This window comes from Ambystoma mexicanum, chromosome 4p (genome assembly GCF_040938575.1).
Source record: "Ambystoma mexicanum isolate Mex_15411 chromosome 4p, UKY_AmexF1_1, whole genome shotgun sequence".
NCBI lineage: Eukaryota > Metazoa > Chordata > Amphibia > Caudata > Ambystomatidae > Ambystoma > Ambystoma mexicanum.
In genome coordinates, this window is record NC_090927.1 from 1182773229 (window position 1) to 1182796274 (window position 23046).

Below are 23046 nucleotides of genomic sequence, written 5' to 3' on the forward strand. Positions count from 1 at the left end.
TTGAAGAATGTTTAATTATTTTTTCATTGTATATTGTATGTCTCATCACAATGCCTTGTGATTGTATTCTGTCATGTTATTTGTCTCCATGATGCAGTATTCATGATAAATTGTTATCATCACTAATTTGTGCTATTAAAAATGATTGTTGGAATTAAGAAATTAATTTCTCTAGTATCCCTATAAATAAATACATGAGGATGTTGTGTTGCCGGGCAAAATATACATGTGTTTGTACTATGAATAAGCTGTGTTATTTACATTAGTAACTATTTTTAAAACCGCAACCCCTTTTCTTGTTGTTTTTGCATGCACACATATATGCTAGTATTCCCATATAAGACCATAATTGTTTGCTTTATGCATAATGCAAGTAATTATACTATAACAAAACATGTCTAAGTTTGCTCTGCCAATATAGGGCAGTAGCCATACATTAGAACATACTCTTGCTGACTGTGCCATTAAAAATGCCATGCCACAATAAGAAAATTCAAATTGGTTGCACAAATGTAGGCCAGTTTACACACATAATAACACTTATCAGGCTTGCTTTATAATAGATGCCCAGTATAAAATGTCATGCCACAGTAGGAAATAGCTAGGATGGTTGCACCAAAATCCCAAAACAAACACTTATCATGCTTGTTTTTATCATAGATGAACTGTAAACAATGTAATGCTACAGTAAGAGATGGCTAGACAGAGTGTACCAAAATGCCAATCTTATCATGCAACAGCACTTATTATGTTTAGGGAAATGTCCACAATGCTCTAGTGTTCCTCAAACCCTCCCCCCATACACACACACATAATCACATTCAACATAATCACATTCATGCCCATTCACCCACCAGCCACTCACCCACACACCTTCTCTCACATTTTCGCACACATGCACTCAGAACATTCAGACTGCATTCCCCACATGCACACCCACATTGAACATTCACACACAAAGCATTCTCATTCAGACCCATACATACCTACACACCATTTGCATGCACACACGAATAATACAAACATGCACTACATATGCACATCTTTAAAAGGCTTTCTTACCTGTTTCCTATCCAGTTTTGGACTGCCGGAATCAATGAGTCATCTCTTCACTCCAGGTCTCTGGTTCACGCAATCCACGCAGGAAGTAGGGACACCTTCCTGGTTCCTTCATGTAAAGCGCAGGGGAGCCGGAGGTGAAGCACCCCCTTCCCAATCCACAAGCCAGCTCTAGTCAGCCCTAGCCGAGCCCTAGTCCTGACTTTAGTCGAGTGACGGCTGAGGTGGGGCCGACCTGGAAATGGCGCAGTCGGGCGCCCTAATCTAGTCACTCATTTAGTCATTCCCACTGCTGTCCACGGGCATCACCTGTCAACCTTTGACCTTTAATTGATGCTGAGAAAGCTGTTCATTGGGTGAAGTGGGGGTTCCACTTGGCCACAATGCACAAAATGGGGATATAAAAGTACTTGATTGGACTTATTAAAAGTTCCTGTTGTCACTTGGATGCTTTCCTGATGATTAAGGCGAGGACATCTCAAGAGTTTTCAGTCAAATGCGGTACCCGCAAGTGGTGCCTGAGGTCCCCCCTGCTGTTTGACATATACATAGAAACCCTCTCTCAGTTCAATACTTGTAATGATATCAGTGCTGCCTTCCATGCAGGATTTGGGACAGAGGCAGCGCTAACATTATTTGTTGATGACATAATCGTCTTCTCGTTGGATCCAGATAAATCCTTCCCCAAACTCAAGGGCTGTCATTTTCCCCAAGTAGATATTGCATGACATGGATCCATTTGCACTTTCCTACAAAAAGTTCCCATCTCTACAATTGTAATCCTTTCCATCACATAATGGAAAATGAAATAGTAACGCATGAGCAAACAGCAACATCGCCTCTACATTTAGCATGTTTCGCCCACCAGGCGAGTGAACCTGGTGAAGATGGTTGTCCAAGTAAAATGTTTGTACCTATTCTGTACTTTTTCCCTGAAAAGACAAGCACATATGTATAAAAATTGCGCAGCCCTTGCCCTATATATGGAACAAAGACCCAGTTGGAGTCTTGAGTGTCTTCAAAGAGTTTAGGTCACTGAGGGTTTTCTCTTGCTGATTTTAGGCTGTGCAAATGGGGGGCGCAAACCCATGACCTTAAAGCCTTTTTGGTTTCATGGAAGAACAATCATAATTGATTAACCTTATTCCATTCTTGCCCATGACAGGGTACATTTAGAGTTTCCCGTAAATGGAAGGAAAAACATCTGTGGAATTAGGAAGAATGGTATGGCGACCGGCTGGATGCATGTTTCTGTAGACAACACAGTCTGATATCAGTGAGACAGCCTCCCTCCCTCCCTCCCTCCCTCCCTCCCTCCCTCCCTCCCTCCCTCCCTCCCTCCCTTCCTTCCTTCCTTCCTTCCTTCCTTCCTTCCTTCCTTCCTTCCTTCCTTCCTTCCTTCCTTCCTTCCTTCCTTCCTTCCTTCCTTCCTTCCTTCCTTCCTTCCTTCCTTCCTTCCTTCCTTCCTTCCTTCCTTCCTTCCTTCCTTCCTTCCTTCCTCCCTCCCTTCCTCCCTTCCCTTTCCTTCCCTTCCCTCCGCCCCCCCTAAGAGTTCACTCATTAAATAAATACAAAAACAGTATAATCATAAAACAAACGATACTAAACTACTAGATTCACAGTAAAAGCCATCCTCCTCATTTCAAAGCCGAGCATGAATGCAATCCCAATGCACAGCAGGCAGCTGGATTAGTAGACATCATTATAAAGGAGGGAGCTGATGGATGACCCATAAACATTTACACCCCTTAAAATCGGAAAGATGTTTTTTGCCCTATGTCCTTGTACACCGGGCAAAAAAAAACATAAAGTGTGAGACATCCTCAACTACCCTGGCATGTGACTCGCACCCGGACAGTTCTTTGCCTTTGCTCCATGTACTGGTTACACTCTTTCATGTTAAGATATTTCACCTGATTTATATATCAGCGAATCCTCATCGCAGGGAATTTAGAAATCAGATGAATCCGCTGGCGTGTTTATTTTTCGTAGCTGAAATGACTTTGCTATTTTTTTTTTATGGAGGGAGAATTTTGTGTTGAATCCTGTTTGCATAGCAATATTCTTCTGGACTGTGCATCACCGATCTCTCAGTGAAATAAGAGACCCCACTGCGGCGGGGGTGTGCGCTGCAGAGGTACTCCCCTGCAATCGATGGGGGCTACTCATGCTAGCAAGCTCTTCATGCATTTCGCGCCTGCAAAATGTGTGTCGGAAAGGCGTGAAATCAATTTGCGTGACTCAAATTGCAAGTTTAAACAATTACGCCAGGATGATTGCGTGAAATGCGCGGGTAGGGAGCGAGACGTGGGCGGCATCGAAGTCCTTTTTTAATTAAAGCTGGTTGATCTGGAGCCACCAGCGCTCATCACAGCGTGGGACGCAATTACGCATAATAAGAAACCACTTCCAATATCCGGGTTTACGCGTTAGCCATGACACGTCGATGATGGGACACATTGATCCTCTGATTTTGGTCCAACGTGAAATGAGAGTGTTTGTGCAGTGAAGATTTACAATGGGGAAAGGTCTTTATCTTATGAGAATACGGGATTTTAAGATGAGGGGCGGTAAAGGTAAAACGTAGACTGTCTCGGCTTTATCTTTGAAACCTACAACTAATTTGACATTTGTTTTAAAGGGTAGGGTGGTCTTAGAAAATCTCAAATGTTTTTACTGTGGTTGATTAACTGTAAGTCTGATTTGCACGTTCACATGGTTACATACTTGCCAACATGACCCATTCCAAGCTGTAGGTGCTTATCCAGTCCTGTTTTCTTTCCTTGCATTCTGAGATTTGTAGTTCCACCTTTCCCGTTATAAAACTCAGACTATAAGTCCCAGAATGCAAAGAAAAAACACCAGGACTGGATAAGCACCTACAGATTGGAATGGGTCATGTTGGCAAGTATGTGGTTATAGTGAAATTAAATGGGACAAGTACACATAACCAACACTCGGATTATCTAGATTCAATTTCAAATGGTGGTGCGACTATCACCAGTTTGGAGTGGTAGCGGCTTCCGGCCCATGGCTTACAGGCAGGGTCCGGAAGGTGCTTGGCAGAATCGCATAATTGTTTGGAGGCCCCTTGTGGCTCTCACATGGGTTCGCACAAGTGCCTGTTTTGTTTTGGTTATTTATTTATTTATTGTGCATTTGTTAGGTGCTTATACAGTAAGTCAATTCTGTTTCAAAGCGCCCACAGGGCAACAAGGTGGCAACATGGGATTGAAAAACAATGAATACAGTGGAAGATGAAGAGGAACCTACTTTGCCTTGGGAGTATTCAGAATGTGCAAGGGCAGCGAGAAGAGGGGAAGTGGGAGGTGGGGGTAAATGCTGGAATGTCCGTGCTCGTGGGTGAGCGCAGATGAAGTGCATAGTATGGTAAGTGCTCATTGGGTAGAAAGTGCAAGCCTACAGGATTGAGGCTGGTGGGTGCTGAGGCAAGTGCTGACAGGTAGGCAGAGGCTGGGGCAATTGGGTATGGGAGGCCAGGTCCCCAAGGATCCATAAAGGCCCTGGCCATCAATCACAGTGACTGTGAGATTAGCAGAGGAGGGACGAAGGGAAGGAATAGGTGAAGAGGAAAGTCGTCAGGAGCTTCCGGAATTGGAGGAAGTCCTGCTCAAGACGAAGAGGGAGGGGGAGGCTGTCCCATTAGAGGGAGCCAGCTGAAGAAAATGATCGGCCTCCGGCCCTCTGTTTAGCTAAACGCTTTACACACAGAGAGTTGGTGCCAGAGGACCCCAGAGGTCTAGAGGGAGAGTATTTAGTAAGAGATTGTTGCAGAAAGCGTGGTCCCAAGCTCCAGACAGCCTTGTGGATGATGCAGAGGGATTTGAATTTTATCTGTGCCACAACCGGGAGCCAGTGGAGAGATTTTAGGGCAGGAGACATGCAGTCCCTGGGCTTAAGGCCAAGGATAAGTCTTGCTGCCCTATTTTGGATTAGCTGGAGGGGACGTAAAGTGAAAGAAGGCAGATTCAGGAGACAGTTATTGCAGTAGTCCAGCCTAGAGAGAACCAGGACTCAGGTGACATTGAGCTTCTGGGAGAAAGTGGTAAAAGGGGGAGAATTCCTTTGAGAAGGAAGAGTTGAACATGGGAATTCTTGGCAATCTCCTGAGTGTGAGGGAGGAAGGAGAGAGGGGAGACAAAGATAACTCCAAGGTTTCTGGCTTCAGAAGAATGAGCATGGGGAGATCCCATAGACACTGGCCAGAGTGAGGAGAAAAAAGAGCTAGCAGGGGTCCCAATGGGAATGATCTCAGTCTTGCTGGCATTGAGGCAGAAATTGTTGTAAGTACACAAGGGGGGTCATTACGACCCGGGCGCAAAGGGATACCGGGCACCGGTAAGGACACCGGTGCCGGTAATGCCTTTGCGCCTTTATTCCGAGGTCCCTTTGCGGGTCCTTCCTTAACGCCTGGTTTTAGCAGGCGTTAAGGACTGGACCCGCAAAGGGACTTCAGAGCTAATAACGGTACCGTAATTTACGGTATCGTTATTAGAACCCTCCCCATTCCTATTGAGCCCTATGAGGGCTCAAATGGGAATGGGGATTGACATTTTCAATGGGGACTTACCGGTCCCGCAAAGGTCGGACTAGACCGGTAAGTCCCCATTGAAACAGGGCGGACATGGTACCAGCTATTAGCGCCATGACTAGCACCAACCTCGGAATGAGGCCCATGGACTTGAAGGCAGATAGGCAATTAGGGATGATGGTAAATGCAAGAGGATCAGCAGGAAGTTTGAAAAAGAGTTGTGTGTCATCTGCATAGTACTGGAAGTTGGTGGAGAAGGAGGAAATGAGGAGTGCTAGCTGAGCAAGGTAAGCACTGAAGTGCCAGGGGCAGAGGTTTGAGCCCTGGGGGACACAGGTGGAGAAGGAAGTAGGTGAGGAGAAGGTGTCCAAAATTACTTGGGACGAATGGTCAGTTAGGAAGGACGTACGCCAGTCCAGTGCCGGCTCTGAGGTATCAAGGGTATCATGGAGCTGTTTTATGAGGATGGAATGGTCAACCGTATCATAGGCAGAGAAGAGATTGAGTAGAATGAGGACAGCTGGAGAGATAGAGTCCAGAGATGCAAGCAGTTCTTCATGGGTGTTCAGTAGAGCAGTTTCCGTGCCTCAGGATGCTCGGAATCCAGATTGATGGTCGTGGAGAACACCAACAAGTTCAGTGTGTGAGGTAAGTTGTGGAAAAGCCAGCTTGTCTAGCAGTTTCCCAAGGAAGGGGGTGATAGAAATAGGGCAGTAGTTGGCTGGACAAGTAGGGTCTGCTGAAGGTTTTTTGACGAGGGCCGCACAAGGGAGTGCTTGAGGGAGGATGGGAAAGATCCAGTGGCATAAGAGTGGTTGCAGAGATAAGCGAGTGCAGGGGCAAGAGAGCCAATGTTGTTCTTGATGGTTCTGAACGTGCAAGGGGAAACCTGTTTGGAAGAGATCTTCATGTAGCAGATCACTCTGGTGACTCCCTCAGGTGTGACAGGGGAGAAGGAGGAGAGAGATGAAGAAGGAGGGTGAGAAGCCGTAGGAGGCACTGGCATGAGGTAGGGGTTGGGTGGGAGGGTAGCAAGTGTGCTCAGGATGTCCAGAATTTTATTGATGAAGTGTGTGGCCAGTGCGTTGCAGAGGGCCTGGGACAGAAGGGGGAGGAGACTGCAAAAGTCTTGTCTGGTTCCCTGCAGATTTTAAAGAGTTCAGCCATGTTGTTGGATGCACCTGATATCTGTGCCTGGATATGCGCCCTTTTCTTGTCATGGATAGAGAGTCTCTATTGCCTTTGGAACAAGCGGCAGGCCAGTTTTTCAGAGGGTGAGCCTAAAGTTTGCCACATCGGTTCCACAGCTCTGCACTTGTGTTTCAGGACTGCAAGTTCAGAATCGTACCAGGTGTTACGTTTAGAGGCGGCTTTCAGGCAGATCTTAATGACTGGGCCAAGAATGTCAAGGGTGTTGGTAATGGCCTAATGGAGGTTGCTGAGAGCAGAGTTTGTGGTAGAGTCTGGGGGTGAGGGAGAGGGGGGATGAAGGTGGATGCAAAGGCAGCAGCTGATACTTGTTTCATCAAACGGATGTTCGTGAAAGAGGTTGGCAGGGCTTTTGGAGGGGCGGTCAAAGGTCAGAGGGAACCCAAGTGCGAGGAGAGGAGAGTATGGTCTGACCAAGAGAGTGGAGTACCAGAGGGGGGAGAGAGAGAGAGAGAGGTCAGAATGGATGAGGGCGTTCAGAGTGTGTCCAGCCGAGTGGGTTGGGCCCAAAGGGAGAATGGGAGGGGAAAATGATTTTCAGAGGTCAAGGAAGAGAGTGGATGCTGTGACAGAGGAGTCCAATCAGATGTTGAAATCTCCAATAAGGAGGAGATTAGAGGTTGTTGACAGTTGGGAGGAAGGAACATAGATCAGCCCATTCAGAGAGGAACAGTGTGGTAGCACCAGGAGGCCTGTAGACGGTAGCAATGGTCACAGAGGAGGGAGGGAGAGATGATCAGCTTGTAGACCAGGCTCACAAAGGAAGAGTAGAGCTGGGGGGGAATTATGGAAGAAGGAACCCACTCAGGGAATATTAATGCAACCCCACCACCAGCACAATGAGGTCACGGCTTGGAGATGATCTTGAAGCCATCACGGAAGGGAGTCAAAAGCCGTTACTCAGCTGTCATTGAACCATGTCTCGGTAAGAGCGAGAATGTCGAGATCAGTGTCTTCAAGAAGGAGGTTGAAACTTTGTATTCGAATCTTTGACCTTGAACCAGCAGAGGTGTCTGGTCATCATTTCAAATTCAAAAGGATGGAATACAATACTTTCAAATCAAAAGGACTAAGAAAAAAAAAAGACTGAATGCCTTTGTTTTAATGTATTTTCTTTGTGGTTTTGGTATAGGTAACATTTGTGGTTTTTGGCCCAAAAACAGCAGTTCAGGGGGTGACACCCCCCCAAAAAAAAGTGCATTTGATTTTTTGTTTCCTGTCCTTTTGTTTCGAAAGTATTGCATTTCGAAACTTTGTATTCAAATCTTTGACCTTGAACCGTCGGCACAGTGTTTGCTGGCTGAGCGGGCATTAAGAGTAGCCAGGTGAAGGAGATCTCTGCCTTTGAAGCTTTTCTGAGGTGGAATACAGGGACGTGGTACACCAGTCAGAGGAGGAAGGACAGAGAGAGTGGTAGGGGGCGAGGCAGATGGAGGAAGGAAGTTAATGAGGGACGGCAGGCGCCGGTCAAAGAGGAGGATGTTGGGTTGAGAACCCTGAACCAAGATAGTGCCTGTGTTTGGTAGATATTAATGATGCAGAGCGATGATGAGAAGCCGGACATACGACTTCCCACTTGATGTCACCATTAATGGGAGAGGATGTGAAAGGGAGGAGAGTGGAGATGAGATGAGGAGTCCATAGATCTGGAGAAGGGACAGAGAAGAGGGTATCAGTAAAGACCTGCCTGGAAGTTGCGCTGACGTAGGTGTCTGCGATGGGTAGGCTAGGGTTTGTGGACAGGATGTCTTTTTTGTGCTTTTTCCTTCCAGACTTTGTGAGCGAGGGAGGATAGGTGATATGGTGAGAGTGATAGGGGCAGCAGAGGTTAGTTGAGGAATGAAAGAAGAGTGTCTACACATTACATTTCAAGCTAAACTCACCAGGTGACCTAGTAGTCACAAAAGGCACAAATGCAATGCAAAGAGGGTACAGAGATGTAAAAGCGCAAACACCTACATTCGAAATTCCAAAACAGTGGCACAAATACAATGCACAGAGGGTGCAGAGATGTAAAAGCGCACACACCTAAATTCGAATTTCAAAAGCACAGGCACAAATTTTATGAAACGGTTGCGGTCGGGGTTGTTGGTGGTGGTTTATTTGGACTAGCAGTTTGAGGGGTTTGCATTCAAGTACATGGTCATGGAGTTATAAACCCCCATGTGGCTAAGGTACGGTAAACATTCATATGTTATTTTTAGTCCCACACGTGCCACCGGGGTGGGTGCAGTTGCTGCCAGTATCAACCATTATTGTAAACACCCATAACTGGTATTCACATCTGTGCATATTTGTACATGAACATTGTGAAGTCCGCAAAATGCTAATGCACTGCTGTTCTTTTTAAAGCAATTGTGCCTTTAATTTGCACACTTGGCACTTTTCCCCTGAAATTCATAGTGCAAATTCTCCTATTGCAATTCTTATAAATCATATGGGCGTTGATTTATAAAACATGTTTAACTTGTGCCAGCCCAAATATTGGTGTTCACTGGGGCAAGCAGAGGGGAGGGTGGAATGGGGAGCGAAGACAGCCACGCACCATCCCAAGAGTAGGCATAGAGCCCGGCACATCAAGAGAGGTGGGTGGGGAGGGAAAGAAAACTGGTACCAAACTAGGCTTGGAGGGAAGGGGGAATGGGGAGCGATGATAGCCCGCTTCCATCCCTGGGTCAGAAGGGGGTCAGGAGCGCGTGGAGCCTGGCCATGGGTTGAGTCAGAGAGGGAATGAAGGGAGCCCAGTACCAGGCAATGGTTGGATGGGGAGGATGTGGAGAATGGGGAGAGAAGAGGGGGTATAAGGAGCGATGGTACCCCAGTTCCAGCCCCAGGGTGGAGCCAAGGGGGGATTGGGAGAAAATAATGATACTCTTCCTACTACTAGTAATACTAATGATACTAATGATAACAATCATTTGGTGATTTATATTGTACTTGATGTGGTAGATTGTTTGCAAAAGGCAACATCACCATTATCATCATTATAATCATTATTATTATTGTTATTAGGATATTAATTGAGTGTGGATCTAGCTTCAGGAAGCAACGGAGTGCTTTACAATTCATAGTGAGAAGGACACAGTGAGGGAAGGAGAGATACAAGTGAGGAGCCTTGCTTCAGGAAGCAACGGAGTGCTTTACAATTCATAGTGAGAAGGACACAGTGAGGGAAGGAGAGATACAAGTGAGGAGCCTTGCTTCAGGAAGCAACGGAGTGCTTTACAATTCAAAGTGAGAAGGACACAGTGAGGGAAGGAGAGATACAAGTGAGGAGCCTTGCTTCAGGAAGCAACGGAGTGCTTTACAATTCAAAGTGAGAAGGACACAGTGAGGGAAGGAGAGATACAAGTGAGGAGCCTAGCTTCAGGAAGCAACGGAGTGCTTTACAATTCAAAGTGAGAAGGACACAGTGAGGGAAGGAGAGATACAAGTGAGGAGCCTTGCTTCAGGAAGCAACGGAGTGCTTTACAATTCAAAGTGAGAAGGACACAGTGAGGGAAGGAGAGATACAAGTGAGGAGCCTTGCTTCAGGAAGCAACGGAGTGCTTTACAATTCAAAGTGAGAAGGACACAGTGAGGGAAGGAGAGATACAAGTGAGGAGCCTTGCTTCAGGAAGCAACGGAGTGCTTTACAATTCAAAGTGAGAAGGACACAGTGAGGGAAGGAGAGATACAAGTGAGGAGCCTAGCTTCAGGAAGCAACGGAGTGCTTTACAATTCAAAGTGAGAAGGACACAGTGAGGGAAGGAGAGATACAAGTGAGGAGCCTAGCTTCAGGAAGCAACGGAGTGCTTTACAATTCAAAGTGAGAAGGACACAGTGAGGGAAGGAGAGATACAAGTGAGGAGCCTAGCTTCAAGAAGCAACGGAGTGCTTTACAATTCATAGTGAGAAGGACACAGTGAGGGAAGGAGAGATACAAGTGAGGAGCTAACAATGGGGAGAGGGGTGATAGGCAATTAGTCAGCAAGGGATTTACAAGCAAGCAAGGGAGGGTACAGGAGGGAGCAGATCACCCAGCCTCAGGTCGGGTGAGGAGTGGAGGATGTGTGGACCTGGGTGTTAGATAGGAGCCATTCCTATCTTACCTACTCCTTTCTTACCCACTGCCTTAAAAATAAAAAATCCTACCTCACATTCCGCAAACAACTCAAAACCCTTCTATTCAACTAACCTGTCTCATCACCTTCCAACACACCTTGTTACCATATGGAAAGCATAGCGCTGTAATGTATCTGTGCACCAAGTATTGTATCCAATGTACTACCTGCTGTAATGTACCTTTGTAACAAGTGAGCATACTGTAACAGCGCCACGATGCCCACAGGCGCTATACAAATAAATACATAAATAAATAAAGATTCCTTGAAGAGGTGAATCTTGAGCTCCTTCTGGAAATGTAGATGCAAGGGCACCAATTTGTTGTTTACGGTGAGGTTTCCAGAGGCTTGGGGTGTAGACAGAGAAGGCCTGTCTTCTGGTCCTTTCCTTCCTGAAAGCATGGTAATGGAAGGAAGATCTTTAGGGGCTTAGTCTATGAGGGGAGGGTGGTACATAGGGAACACATTTCTTGTCTATGTCATAGCAGATTAACTTTATTTTCTGCAAGAACAAGTCTGCAATGTCATCAGCAATTTCAAAAGAGCGAGGTAAGAGAGTTTTTTGAGAAAGGGTTCAAGAGGTTTTTGATGGTGGGAAAAAAGGCTCTTTGGTGATTAGTTTAAGGTTTAACTTGGCTTTACTTAATTTGTCTTGAAATGTGTTTGATTTCTGGCTGATCAGGAGGTTGTCCTGTAGACTTGTGAAGGCTTGAATTTTAAGTTAGGGCAGAGTTTTTTTTTAGTTCCATTGCAATCCTTTTCCTTTTATAAGCTTCTTGATTGCATTATGGGGTTGGGGGTTTTGATGTCCAGAGATTTATAATTGAGGAAGTTGATGAGAAGTTGATGATGTCATCTGAGGTGAATATATTTTCTGTGGTGGTAGAAATGTGTCCAGCCCTGAGGGTAACCAATCAGCACTGTGGACTTTTTATTTGGCACTTAATGGAGAGCATGAGTAATACAAGAAAGAATATCCCCTACCCCAGCCAATTTTCCATCGTATGGAGTCAGATAAGCTCGTGTTCCACCCCGCACGCTACACACAAACTAGAAAAGATAACAAGGTACGGAGGTCGCCAACTAATAAGAATGCAAGTATGAACTTGCATTAACCCTGAGAGCTAAGTCAGTGCCTATTTCTGTCGTCCCGTAGGCGGTTAAGAACGCGCCACAAAATCCGCAATTTTGATGGAAGTTACCAACATGGGTCACATAGCTACACTGCAAAGCGCCTTCTAGTGTCTTTTCATTGACGCAATTCAAGAAGGTAGAGAGTTTTGATGTATATTTGACATACGTGTTTTAAAGCAATGTGGAAACGGTGCGCCTGCGCTGGCGCAAATGATTAAGGGTTATGTTCATAAATAAGGGAAGGTTGAATATGAGCAGATGAAAGAAAGAGGAACAAACGATGGGCCATCTATTCCAAACAAGAATGAATATCATGTCTCACAACCAGCATTATTTATTACTCGTTATAAGCAAAAATCACCATGAGGTGATCATGTTTCATATTATGTGATGTTGGAACCTAATAAGCTAAAAAGTTAAAAGATGATGGCAAAATGGACAGATGCGATAGCCAAACAGACAATGATGTCAGCGAAATAAGTTAAGTTGCGCTAAGAGGAAAGTAAGATTATGTTGCACATGAAAAATGAAAAATGCTAGGAGGATAGACGCTCACAATGTGCTCATAATATTACCTATATATATAAGGGTCCGTTTATAAGTACTGTGTATTTGTTTGTTTTTAGATGTATGCATCAATCATGACATGTTGAAGATCACAAGACGTGTGCCTATTCTAGAAAATGTACCAGAGTGTCCAGAAGACAGCCTTGACCAAGCCTGAAAACTGGAATAAGTCCTCGAGGGCTGTTGTATAAGGCCAGAAACCTATTTATTGTTCGACACCTCTTTGTGAGGACCTATGCTTTTTGTACATGGAAAATAAGTATGTAGATACCTCTTTTTGAGGAACTACGGTTTTGTACATGAAAAATAAGCAAAAATTGGTCACTCACTAAAGGTTACAATCTTCACCGTTTTCTACTCTGACAATCCTGACTTCAACAGTAGATTTGATACTTTGAGAGGCCGGAGCTGATTGATTGTGTTCTGTTCACCTATTGATATTTTTTTTAGGTATTGTTTTGTGTGGTTTCTTGACATGGTTTTTCCATGCCTTTTAGAATAATTTCTTAATAAATTGGAATTTTCATTTATCAGTGACCCACTACCATTTTCTTGAATTTAATTGGGATTATGGTAATGCCACTCTTGTGCTGTGTGCTGTTCCCAGCAAAGTTTTGTGACATTGGCGTAGCTTATTTGGAAACGGGTTGCATAGGGTGCCACTAGATTCTGCAGGTTCGGCCGCTGATGCGACCGGATATTTTAGTCTAGTGCTGCGTATGTTCGTGTAGGGTAGTGCACTCTGAGTTCTGTAGATATGTATGGGCCTACAATGGCCTAAGTGGGATGCCCAATGAAGCATACACATGGGTGCAGTGGAAAGTTTCACAGTTTATTCCCACTCTAAAAAATAGAAAATAGGGGCCTTCTCTGAGCCAGATCAAAAAGAAATGCAAGAAAGGTCTCACAGTAAGTAGGCACACGGGCAGATCCTGGATCTGGTTCACAATCCACACAGGTGGTATTTCTCTTATGGTCACAGGTTAAATAATTCCATAATCCTTTTCAGGCTCTGTTTTGGATCCAGAGATGGAGGCCTTCCTCAAAAAGTTCCCAAGTGTCGCAGCCGTTCTTCGATCAGGAGGTCACTCCTCTATGATGTTGTGTGGTCAGCAAAAAGGCAATCAGGGCACTTGGTGATCTGCCTTGTTCCAGTGGACTTATCCAGGATCACTCTCTCCCATGTGCCAAGTCTTCAACACTCCATGGCCGTTGGTTTAACAGCACTGCCTCGAAACTTCACCCACCTCTACCACCTGCCGTGAAGCAAGCTGACCGCTGAAATTGTCTTCGGCTTTAGTGGCCGGCGTAAACCTGGATTTCCTGCCTGTTCCTCAAATTAACTGGGTGAATCTCCCCTCTTCTACTCTGTAACTCATTTGCTTGAATCTGTGTTCGAGCTTCAACTCCCCTTCTCCAGATTCCACTTTCCCAGGTGGTATTTCCTCTCCACCTCCAATCTCTCTCCTCCTTCCTTCAATACCTTTCCTTAGATGGTGCTTTTCCCCCTCCAATTTCTGCATCCTCCTCTCAAAAGGTCCTCCCTTTACAAGTCACCTCTCCTCCTCCATTCTCTCCTCTTCTCCCTCTGATACTTCTCTTCCTAGATTAAATACCCCCTGATCCAATCTCTCAATTCCTCTCTCCAGCATCCAGAAATATCCCACCTCCTCGCCTGACAAAACATCTCTTGCTTGCCATATCCATTCAAACTGCTTCTTCCAGTTCCCTCTCGAACACCCCATGCCAGGAAACTGAGCAAGCAGCTTTTCATAGCCTGGTTTCCCTTCCTCTTGGGTGGTGCTATTTGCTATAGGTTGCACCTATGGTTTTTGGGCCAGACTGTCCAGTGATTGGACTGTTTGCCTAAGGCCATGTGGACAGTTGGAGATGTAGCCTAAGGTTATATCAAGGTTACATGCCACTTTGTATTACATATGGTTCTAACAGTTCTGGAGGTATTTCTCTTCCTGACCGCAGGCTTCCCATAACATAATGACCAGTCTGGCAACTGCTTGTCTCTTCTGCGGGCCAGGGGTTGGTGTGTTAAATTAATGTTATAGTAAGCTATGCATGAGGCTGCGGCCACAGGGAGCTCACTGGTGTAACCGGGGAGAGGGGGAACTGCTCTGTTTGAGGAATGTGTGCAGCTTCGTTCCAGGTCCACAAGCCTATTGCAGGAGTTCCTTGTTCCACTGAGTTAGGAAGTGGACCGCTGTGACGAATGAACTTCGAGGGCACCGGTGGTCATGGGATGAATATTGGTTTCTAAATCATCAATCAGCCCCACACCTCTAGTACACCAGAATGGATCCAAACAGATTGGAAACACAAGCAAATTATAAGCCTTCTTGTCCTTGTCCAATTTTGGGAACGTGGACAGAAAGCTAGGCTTATCTCCGTAAGGTCGTGGATCGTTGGTTAGTTGCAACACAGCAAAAATATAATTATTAACGAATAATAAAAGGGAATATGCAGTCATGATTGTATAAATATCTCTACTTTATTATTATCACAACAGACAGTTCTAGCACACTACAAAATACAACCCACCCTGTAAAGGAATGCAGAGGACGGACAGTAGTTTCAAGAAAGAAGGAAAAGGGATGCACTCTGGATACTTACAGGAGGGTAGTCGGTAAATTAATTTATCACAATAGTTGAGGCTACTTGGTTTCAGCAAAGAGGGAGCAATTGATTGATTGATTGATTGTTTATTTATCATGCGCTTATGCGCACGTTTTTCAAAGCACAACCATGCATGGGAGGGGAAGACATAGGGAAGACAAGATGAAGTGATCTTACATAGGGACGACAAGATAAAATGATCTTACTATGCATGGTACATTCAGATCATGCAGGTCACAGAAGGAAGTGTGCGGGGGGGCAATAGGGACAATGGGTTATAAAGTGTCACTTGGGGCCTTCGGTGAAGCACCAGGGGGACAGGACCACAATGTACCTTGTGCTTGCAGATGTTCTTGGTGCCCGACAGTTTGGAGTCGGTTTCACAGCGCTTTGCAGCTTCTGCGACAGAGTTGAAGGCAGGAGAATGCTGTGGGTAACAGGCGCCAGGCAGTTCATCGAGCAAGGCTGGATGGACGGCTGCAGGCAGGCCTGCACAGCGGCTCAGGAACCGTTGTCTAAGTGCTGGTCAGTGGGTCTGAAGCACTGGTGAAGGCGTCTAAGATGGCGTGAGTGACTGCGGTCTAACAACAGTCAGTGATGCAGTCAGTTGCAGCTCAAGGGGCTTGACTGGCTCGAAAATGTCCTTTAAGGCAGACGTCAGTGGATGCTTGTCGATGCACTCCTGGTAGTGTCTTCACTGGGCTCTTGTCATCCTTTAGGGCAGATGGACCAAAGCTGAGGAGAGTGTAGTCCTGTCCTGAGCCTCAGCCTTGTCCTGGGTTTGGTTCAGAGACTCTCTGGCATTTCCCACCTAGAAAGCTTGCTTGCAGAGCCTAGCAGGGCACACTATGTGCTGGCTGGGTAATGGTTCGGGAGTTGCTGGATGGTCCTCTGGATTCAGTATCTCTGTCTGTTCCCTGGGAGAGGTTTAGGGGAGGGATCTTGCTTCCCTCTTTGGAAATCTATTTATTTATTATTGCATTTATTTCAGCACAAAAAGCCCTGAGGCATCTAGGCGCTACTTACGGAAAGTGCATGGTACATTGCTGAAGTGCGAGAATAAACATAAGGTTACAGACATAAAAAGGTGTGTGTACACAAACCGGCAAAGCCTCACCTCATGTTACAGGGGCTGCATCAGTCAGCATTTGAGTCAAATCGGTATGATTACACAGACTGGCAAAGCCTCACCTCATGGTACAGGGGGGTACATCAGGCAGCACATGTGTCAAATAGGTAGGATTACCCTCACTGGCAAAGTCTCACTTCATGTTACAGGGGGTTAAAACAGGCAGCATATGAGTTAAATAGGTATGATTACACAGACTGGCAAAGCCTCACCCCACGTTACATGGGGCTACATCAGGCAGCATATGAGTCAAATAGGTAGGATTACACGGACTGGCAAAGCCTCACCTCATGGAGTGAGGGGTAACATCAATCAGGTTGACACACAGTAAGGACTCCGTAGGTAAGTGAAAGATAAGTAGTGAGCATAGAGGGGAGGTCTCACCCATATGAAGGGCACACCAAGGTACTAAAAGCACAAACAACGGAAATGGATTCACAGTTGTAAGAACACCTAAATTTGATTTTTTTCAAAGGCACTTTAAGGTATGCATAGCATGGTGGTGATGTTGTTAGAGGTGGACAGGAAAATCTTCATAGGTAGAAGGGAAAGTGAATGCAGCAGTATGCCATGCACCCGCACTGCCTCATGACAACCCTTGCACTTTGGGGTCTGTATCTCTAACCCTACAGTTCCCTCTTTTTTCCCTGCCCTTATCAGACACCCCTGGTCTGTACCTTTAACCTAGCACTTGCCACTTTCTGGCTGCACTACCATTTGTTGTTTGGTGTTGTTTTTCATTCCTATGCTCAGCACTTTCCACTTGCCCCTCCAGTCTGCACTTTCCCTCCTTCCCACTCTGCCGCACTTGCGCGTTCTCAATGCCACTGGGCCTAGTAAGATCGTTGTATTTTTTCTCCCTTGTTTCCCTCCCTTGCCTCGTCATGCTCTGAAACACATGTGTATGAGCGCAATACAAATAAAATATCAATATCAATATCAATAGCAGTAAAAAGCAGGGATAGTGTCCAGGAGTGGAGGATAGTATGTTGTGCAACATGGCTGCTTACCACGCGAGTGGAGGTTTTTATTTATCCGTTAGGGCTGAATGTCCGGGTGAAAGTTTATAGAGCGAGGTGAGCCATCACACTCTGACAGTCTCAGACAGAGGCCTTAGTATGGGCCTTGGTGCAGGGGGCTGGCTTCTCGGCTGCAGGCTAGCAAGATTTGTGTTAAGTGGCCCAGGCTGACCAATCACTGATACTGCAGGCCGGGCTGACTGAGACACTTCCAATGTGCAGAAGGTGTCAGCTAAATTGCACATGGTGGGCCAGGCACAGAAACTGGTGGCGGGATGGGATTGTGAATCAGCCCTGATACTGCAGGCCGTGCTGACTGAGACACTTCCAATGTGCAGAAGGTGTCAGCTATATTGCACATGGTGGGCCAGGCACAGAAACTGGTGGCGGGATGGGGTTGTGAATCAGCCCAAAGTGCAATAAAAATCAAACCCAGCACAGATTAAATGGAAGCGGGGCCCCACTGGGCAAATTAAGTTGCATTTCCAAAAAAGTGTAAAAAACAAACATTAAACGTTTACATTAATCGCCCCAAGCCCATCAGGGCTTACCTGCTGTTCCATGTTGCGACAACGGACTCAGAGTGAAGAGGAGCCTTGTGGAGTGCAGGGTCATCAGTGCTGCTGCAGTGAAGAGGAAGGAAAGGATCAAGGAGCAGGCCTTGGATGGTGTAGTGTGTGCCTTGGTTCAGGGGGCTGGCTTCTCGCCTGCTGGCTACCCTGATTGGTGTTAAGTGGCCAAGGCTGGCCAATCACTGATGCTGCAGGCCGGGCTGAGTGAGGCACTTCCAATTTGGAGAAGGTGTCGGCAATATTACAGATGGTGGGCCAGGCACATAAACTGAAATCCTGACCTTCATTCACTGGCGGAAGCTGTAAGGCAGACTGTATCTTCAGCCAAGGTCCAAATGAGTTCTTCGTGTTACTCTTGCAAAGTCTCCAGAATATCTGCCCAAAAGAGGGGATCAGCCCCCTTTTAAAGCTAAATGGGCCCCAGTGAATGGTGTAGGCTAAGACTAACTTAATGAACCAATCCTCTGTGCCCACCAACAATTTCCCGTACATATGATGTCATAACCAGAGTGCTTTGGAACAGAAAAGGTAAAGGGGTGAAAACATGCAATACTAATTCTCACCCATCTTCCTTTCTGTTGTGGATCAAGGGGTTTCTCTACTTAATGGAGCTCTGTGTGGTTCCTGATTAAAGCAGCAGGTCTCCCTTGAAGCTGTAGCGAGAACAGACTGACTGTCTCCATCAAATCTCATACTCCTACCTTCTGAATGGGGTTTCCATGTGGGGATGACTACAGTAATCTGTGCATTCCGAACATTGACATTTTGCTGTCCATTGATGCTAAGGACGGGAGCTGGCTTTAGGTTGACACAGTGAATATCAAAGTTTGTTGCAGTTCCCTGTCTCCTTTGTTCACCTCTGCAACTAGGCCCCATGTGTGCCTGTTTGAAGTATACTCTATTTGTATGCTAATTATTTTAAATGCTGCCACCATTCTGCGGTGATTACATGAAAGGACAGGGCTAATCCATGGAGCCATTGATAGTTAATTAGGCTGGTCATGTCAGAAGGCAGGTTTTGCTCTCCCCCTTCTGAGAGACAAGGTGTAATCCTGGCTGTCATATCCCAACTAAATATGACAGGGAGACTATGCCTGTAGGCTTTGTCCAACGAGAGTACATAGGTCTATGTGTATTTCGTGCAGTCAGCATTGGAAAATGTGTGCAGATTAGCCCCACACATTTTCCAAGGCTGATCTAAAATCATTCAACTTCATATACAATTTCAAAAAAGCCAAGTGAGCGCACACCCTATCTTCAGATGGTGAAATTCCTCACATGCTCCCCAGCCTCAACATGTGAACCACCAACCTACTGAGGGTCTGATTCGTCATCAAGGCGAGAGTAGCAGCTGAGGCCATCTGCATTTCCATGCTGGTAGCCTGGCTCGTGCTGGATGTCCATATCTAATCCCTGTAGGGATATGGACCAACTCAAAACCATAGGGTCCTCCCCTTGCATGGCCATTAACCACCTAAGAGGCCGGTGGTCTGTCTGGATCGTAAAGTTTGACCCAAAGATATAGGGTTTCTGCTTCTTTATGGCCCGCATGACCGCATAAGCAGCTTTTCCAGCGACAGCCAGTTCCTTTCCATTTTTGTCAATCACCTGCTAATGTAGGCAACCGTTTGCTCTACCCACTGAGAGTTCAGCTGCGCTAACAGTGCTCCAATCCCACAATCACAGGCATCTGTCTGGATAATGAACTCCTGACCATAGTCTGACATTGTCGGAACTGGGGCGCTGCACAATCCATCCTTTAAACCCTGAAAGGAGGTTTGACAGGCGTAGCTCAGGATAGCTCAGGATCGGGCAGCCATACCGAGTGACCCATGCAGCTCGACAAAGTGAGATGAGCCCTACACAAATTAGAAGCTTGCAGCCCAGCAAGTCTGTATACTGGTCCTTAGGATCCTCCAACGCATTACTACCAGGCCCCAAGGTCATAGGAATGGCTACCCGATCCTGTACTATGGATCACAGCGAATGATACCTTCACCCACTTTGATGGTCCTGAAGATGATGACCTCAACCACTTAAGTCATCAAAACCGGTTGACCCCTTTCTGCCTCGATATCCTAGAAGCAACAGGGAGATGCCTTTTAAAATCCAATACCTGCCCAGTGGCTGGCCTATTGAGCATTACACACACATTGCTACTCTCTTGTAGTTAACAAGAGATTTTAGACAACAGATAGTGCCCATCACGGATCTATTGAACATATTGAACTGTGGGTTAATAAAAGGATTCTTTACCAGATGAAATATCCCTTTGGAATTCAGAATGTGCAAACATTAGATAATCAGAGTCATCTCCCCCTTTGCGTGGGCGATTTTATGTTTTTTAACAGGATACCCCAATAATAATGGGTTTTGATTATAGGGACAGCCTCTTCTCTCGTTCTCTTTAGATAGGCGGCACTCCATTGACCAGTCTAGGGACAGCACCCCCTGATAGGGACAGGGAGTGCTTCTACCGAGGGACAGTGCTAGTGGTACTTGAGATTCACTCCAATATCGAAAAGGTCTAAATGTATAACATCTCAGCAACAATCTCCCAACCTGCTCATTTGCCTTTCCAACTTTCTGCTATAGGATCCCCTGCTATTCTACAGCCGGCGAACAGTTTTGGCCTGCTCAACCCCCTCACATCACAGCTCAGGGGGTACATTAATGAGGATATCTTCTCATTTTGTAGTGAGCAGCACTTGATAAACGTAGTTATTGCTATTTCTTTACAGTGAAAATAATCCTTATCTGTAGCTTCTGATATAAAAGCATATTGCTAATTTGAACAATATGCACAAACGTACACACAATACAAATAAAAACAATCGTGAAACTTCTGCAAAAACAGCAGATGGTTTCAGTTAGTAAACACAATAACCGGATTTTTGCAATGACTTCCACAGATAGTGATCCTGAACCAAAGTTTCAAAAGACCTTTTGCAAACAGTATTTCTATCAATTACATATGTGAATTGATGTGTTCAAGTTCCTGAATTGCCGACTGCTCTCAAATCCGGCCTTCGCCACTTAACCAAAGTGAGTGCTCCAGCAACTTTTATCACACTATGCCTTATCTGCTAAAATTATAAGTCTGTACAAGGTATTAAGCTGTCTGCTACTTCAACAAAATGCCTCACTCCTGATATTGCCACAATGTAAATGTTAATATCGACAATTCATGTACTGGATGTCAGTGTATTTGTCTACTACCTTACCCATGGCAACATGATTTAACTTCCCATGATACCTTTGCGTACTAAAGCCACATTCTGTGATATCACTAATGTTACTATTTATACAAATTAGGGCCCCTCACAAATCTTCTGCCGCCCAGGGCCCGGCAAATCTTAGGGCCGGCCCTGGTTGTTAAATGAGTACTAACTTTGATTGTGTCATAATTGTATATAAACAACATGTTCTATACAGTGCTTTGGTGAAAGCGCTGTATCAGGTACACATTATTATTAATGATTAACAGATATGGAAAAAGAGTAAAGAAAAGAATGTACAAATTACTCAGGAGCGAAGAATTCCTATCAGTTCACGTGAGACCGGCGCAGCTGCCTGGACGCATTTCTGAAGGAAGGAAAAAGCCTGTTTTTTTTGTATCACCTACGTGTTAAGTCAAGAAGGTAATTTGGCCCCTAAAGACATTTTCCATCAAATAGGCTTCAAACATTGTCTACAGCTGGCAACACATTGAAAGCAGATAAAAAGAAGTTTTATGCGGGACAGGAGAGAAGAGTCTTATCGCCGAAAATTGATTGCAGGGTAAAGTTTAAAAATATCTCAACCACTAGATTTTAAGCTGCTATTCTGTATTTTTAGATTTCATCAGTGTGGTTTTTAAGTGTTGTAATCAGGTTCCCATGTTATAAGCTCAACTCCCACAAATAGAACATGTTACATCACAAATAGCAGCGTGCTAGCAGATTGGTGACTTGTCAACCTGACACACTAGTCTAATGTGCCTAAGTGTTGTAATCATGCACTGAAATAAGAGCAGCTCGCTCAGGGAGAAGTGTCCATTTTGAATTGGGAGGGCGTTTCCAATCTTTTTCTGTCAGATCCAAATGAATGGGCATCAAAGATGGCTGACAAGGAGGCATATATTATAATTATACTTATAATGCATGAAATGCAAGTAAGTGTGTGATCAAATCTCAGGTTAACCAGATTCGTTGCCATCTCTTACCAAATGAAGTCACTGTGGAATCTATAAGCATCAATGTTGCCTCCACAGAGAGAAACCACACACTGCACATATGAACTTGACTCAGATTCGGTTTAGAGTATTTTAGTCATAACACCATCACTGTAAACGTTATATAACACCCAGTTCATGAAAAACTGTATTTAAAAGTGCAGTCTTACTTGGACCAAGGACCCAATGATAATTTAAAATTGAATTTCTTTATTCATCAGTACTTGAATTCAGGACAATATCCTGCAATACAGAAACAAGTGCTTAGGTCCAGGTTAGGTTAGAGACTATGGACCTGATTCACAGAGGAATGCACCATTATAATGCGTGTCTGTGAAATAGGCCCAATGTCTCACCACTGCTGAAAACACCTGCAGCCAATTCAGCAAAGATCTGCAGCTTTTGACCAACCTGGAAACTGCCACCCACACAGCATTATTAGAACAGACAGTGACCTCTGAGTGCAAGACACTTAGAATCTCCCAATCCACAAGACCATGCAGAGGCAGTTTTTTAGCCTAGACGGTGATCCTAGAAGACCTCACACTAAATGCTGATTGGAGGAGCACCAGCATACTAGTCCAAAACGCCACTGTCGCAAGTAGTTTTTTTTTTTTTCGCCCCGCTGCCGCACAGCGGGGTGAGAAATACAGCCTTCCATTAGAAAATCCTTAAACATCCTTAATCACAATCTCATAAAAACAGGATGTTAGTGGCAGGTAACGCAGCAGCCATCTGGCCAGGTTATCTCTGGCCAGTACAACTAGGCAAACCACTGGGCCAACCACTGTGCTCAGGCACCATGGTGCCCCTAATGGAACTGGAGTCAACCTGAGCCCTCATAGCTCAACCACTCTCAAA